Source organism: Penaeus japonicus, unplaced genomic scaffold (assembly GCF_977035675.1).
Source record: "Penaeus japonicus unplaced genomic scaffold, GWHDUDI00000001_assembly GWHDUDI00000005, whole genome shotgun sequence".
Lineage (NCBI taxonomy): Eukaryota > Metazoa > Arthropoda > Malacostraca > Decapoda > Penaeidae > Penaeus > Penaeus japonicus.
This window is the reverse complement of record NW_028234407.1, coordinates 1,889,553-1,894,552: the sequence shown is the minus strand read 5'-3', so window position 1 is coordinate 1,894,552 and position 5,000 is coordinate 1,889,553.

The window sequence follows — 5,000 nt, the reverse complement described above, 5'->3', positions numbered from 1 at the left end:
CTTAGAAGGGAAAGAAATTAGTATTTTAGATATATCTAGAAAGCTTTACTAGTGTTATAGAGTCATATAATGACATATTTGTTTTTTGATGTGTCATCTCTTTAACTTTTTTTTTTTTTTTTGTCATTTATGATATTAAATCTTTTTTTTCATTTATAATATTAAATTATTTTTTTCATTGATATGATTTATATTTTCCTTTAATTTGTTTTTTATACTTCCTTATTCCTGTATTTTTTATACTTAATCTATTCATTTTTCTTTGCCGTTTTTTATTCATTTTAATCTCTTCATTTATTGTTTTATATACCTCATATTTACATCATCAATTCATTTTCTGTCTGTTTTTCCTGATATTTATTTCTCTCGATATTTCGTTCATAATTTCTTTGGTTCTTTTAATTTTGGGGAATTGGGATTATTCCTTAATGTAATTCTTGCGAAGCTAGTTTGAGATTTGCAATATTGTTAGATAAGACTAGGATAACATTATATTGTTTTGGATTATATTTTTTCTTTTCATATTAGAAAATTTTGATGTAACTAAGTGGATTTGGTAGGAGTCTTTGGAATGTAGGGTTTCTCCCAATTCCTTTAGAACTTTAGGATTTTTGATATATACTTTTTATGAGTACATTGTTCTTTATTACTGTGTTCTTATTTCGTTTATAACTATTATTCGGAAGTTCCATATCTGATTTTGGGTTATGACAGGGTGGGGTAGTTTTTCTTCAATATTATATATATATATATATATATATATATATATATATATATATATATATATATATATATTATATTCATATATATATATATATATATATTATATATATATATATATATATATAATATATATATATATATATATAATATATATTATATATATATATATATATATATATATATATATATTATATATAAATATATATATATAACGTATATATATGTATATTCATATATATATATATATATATATATATATATATATATATATATATATATATATATATATATAATATATATATATATATATATATATATATATATATATATATATATATATAATATATATATATGTATGTATGTATGTATGTATGTATATATATTATTATTATTATTATCATTTTTTTAAGTTTCAGTAGTCTTGTAATCTAAGTAGATGGCCTGGTATTGTCTTCCCAACTTATCATGGGACGAGGGCCTGCAAAATGTTTTCTAATGTGGACTTCTCCAAATCTTTTCAGAGCTGCTCCTAAGATTCTCTTGAAGTACTCTTTTACCTTGCGACAGTTTACTATATCTGTAAGTGTTTCATATAGTTTCTGTGGCTCACAATCATTATCCGTTTCATTCGCACTGCTTGTGAATAAAGAAGATCTTTTTTTTTTTTAATCTTGGGGATAACATGATTGCAAATGCAGATGCTGGTGTGTTTTGATGGTTTCTGATACACAGAGGTTTGTATTTTTCCTTGTTCATCCAGATACATCATAATGTTAGGAATGGGAGCTCTTTCTTACTGTATCCCACTGTGAATTTCAGATCTGGGTGTGTCTGTTCCTTATAATATTCTAGTAGTTCTGGCATCTATGTATTAACAGACTGTCGGCTGTATCACTGTATTTTTTCCCTCTTGATTTCTATTATTGCATATACAAATATTTCTGCAATTTCAACAGAGACTGAAGCTCCTGTTAGTGTACTTTCTTCTTGCCAATAGTAATGGTCAATGAAACTTAGGAGTGTGCCTTACAAGACATGGTTTACCCCTTCATTTGTAAGGTATGGATGATACTGTAGTCTATCCTCTATATAATGGTGCCTGGTGAGAATTTTTTTTCCTTAGAGAGGCTGTGATATCTTGTAATATTATTAGTAAAAGATCCAACAAAAGAGTTTTGTTGGGGCATTGCATCCGCTGAAGACTGGTCTGTCAGGCTAAAACTTTGCCTCTAGGTCCTTTTCTTTGGGAGTATACACCGATGTGGGGTAGAAGGGTAATGTCCTAGTAGGGCATCTCTTTGGCATATTAAAAAGAACTCCTAATTCCTCCAGTTTTATACGAGTTATATAGTATATGGACCCTTTCACTAGGATCATACTTTTCTGTTTATAGCTTGTAATGCTTTATTTAGTTCATCTATTGCAATATGTTTCATACAGATAGGTGTGCTTTCCCCATTGCTATGTAGCTTTTTTTGTTTCAGAATCGCTTATGCTCTGTTTTTTAATGACAAGTTCTAGGTTTTGCGCTAGATTCTTAAGGGTTGCAATCTCCTTTTTACTCAAGTTGGATCCCCTTGAGGATTCCAAAATATTATCCAAAAGATCTTTCTTTAGTAAATATTTTGGTACAAAAGATCTTTCATTACTGAGAACAGAGAATAGGTTCTGTTTAGGGGCACTTCAGATACACTTAGTTCTATCCCCATCTGCCGTCACCTCCTTGCTACGGCTTTTCTCATCCTCGCCCAGTGGTAATATCCTCTTAGAAGAAATCTGTTATTCCCTTGAGGTGGCTTCCTTCGCTGAGGATCGGTTACCCAGTGTAGAGATTGCCCATTGTAATTCTAGAGTTTAATACTTGAGGGGCTTCCCTTCATGTTTGTTGGTGCCTCCTTTTTTTAAGGTTTCCACCTTCTATGTGGTGGTGCCTAGACATGGCTCTGTTATCTGAGTTAGGGGGCTTTATTTGTAAGGATGTGGCCATTTTTCCTTTGCTGGGAAGCCCTTTTGGGGGACTGCTGCCTTTTTTTCTGTTTTTTTTATTGTGCCTCTTCTTTTCTTTTCTTTTTCTATTTTCCTTTTTTCATTTCCATGACTCTTTTGTCTACTTTTCTTCTTCTACATTTGTGTCTTTTTTTTCTTCTTTTCTTTTTTTGTTTTCTTCCAGGAAAGTCTCTTTCATTTCTATATTAGTTTTCATGCCTGTCTATCAAGCATTTTTGTTGTTGTCATTGTCCTGTTTTTCTTTTCCATATATTTCATGAGGGATGTCTCTTTTTGTGGTATATATTATTTATCATTTACGGGTTATAACTAGCTAATTTCCCTCTTTTTTGTAAGCATCATTACAGATTTTTCTATGGGAGGGGGGGGGGGGGTAGGGTTTTCTCAATCTGTTTTTTTTTTTTTTCTCTCTTTTTTTTCTACATACTTCCACTCTGCTACCTCTTACTACAGTTGCCAAATACCCTTGTCATCTTCTTACAGTTCCTTGCAAGATTAGTTCTTCCATCTCAATAACCCACATAGGGGGTAGGTTTCATGTTTTTATCTATGCTTCCTAGTGTGAGATTGAACTTATCATTTGTACCCTTTAGTTCACATCTATAGGTATCTAATTATGTCTTTTTGTATTGATTCTTGTTTGTGCAATTTAGCTACACTTTTCAATTCAGCTAGTTCAGCCTGGGTCGATAGGGGAGGATGATAATTTAAATTGTAAATATCATCTATGCATGGATCCTCTGGGAAGCCTAGCTGTACTTCACCACCTAGCAGGAAGGGTGATAGATTGTTGGGCTTGTATTTGCCCAGGCTAGTGGTTGAGTCCATTTTACTGTTACTCCTAGAACACCAGCCTTCAGATTGCCACCAATCTATAACATGATACGGTTCCTGAAATTGTATTCATACTTTAGTACAAAAAAAGTTCGTTTTTGAAGTACAAACCATGAACAGTATTTTGACAGGTTATTATTTTGATTCACAGGAAAAAAGTATATATAAGTAAAAAAACAAATACACACACACACACACACACACACACACACACACACACACACACACACACACACACATATATATATATATATATATATATATATATATATATATATATATGTATATATATATATATGTATATATATATATATATATATTTATATATATAAATATATATATATATATATATATATATATATATATATATATATATATATATATATGTATATATATGTATATATATATATATATATATATATATATATATACATATATATATAAAATATATATATATATATGTATGTATGTATATAATATGTATATATACATATATATAATATATATATATATATATATATATATATATATATATATATATATATATATACATATGTGTTTGTGTATGTTTGTGTGTGTGTGCATGGGTGTGTGTGTATATATATACATATATATATATATATATATATATATATATATATATATATATATATTTTTTTTTTTTTTTTTTTTTTTTTTTTTTTTTTTTTTTTTTTTTCTTTTTTTTTTTTTTTCTTTTTTTTTTTTTACCGGCAGCTAAAATAGTAAGCTTTTTTCCTACTCTTAATGTAGCATTTATAATAAGTAATGAATATGAGGTGAGAGAATTCACACAAAGCCACAAACTCTGAAGTTAAATACCAAATTGGTACTTTTCCATTGATAAATGCTGTGGTTAAATGAACTTCACTCGACTTCCGCATTCCGTATCATCCGAATTACATTTTCACAGAATTTATATGAAAGGAGTAATACAAATGTGCTTCTGAAAATATGAATTCGGATGTTCTGTTAAAATTTAAGGGTGAACTATTAATAAGGACGCTAAATTTCCCAGCTGTTAATATCAAAGAGGAAGAATTTCGAAAGATTTGGAAAACAAAGATAATGTTCTGCTTGCCGAAGGAATTATAAGTAAGAATATGTAAATACCTATTAAAGACACACGCAAATGTAAAGGACAATTCACAGGAAGAAACACCTTTAAACTTCAGGAAAATTCACACAGGCAATTATCATCTGAAGTAGGTGACATCCCTTAATTAGTAGCAGGCTATTTTTCAGCCGTGACATAATGAGTTGTCAGTACCTTTGGTTTTCACTGTCGCCGTGGCAGACATTGTCGATAGGTTTGCGATTAAAAAAAATAAAAATAAAATCACGGCCTATTTCAGAATCACTTATGAGTCAGTATGTTGGCATCCTCTCTCTCTCTCTCTCTCTCTCTCTCTCTCTCT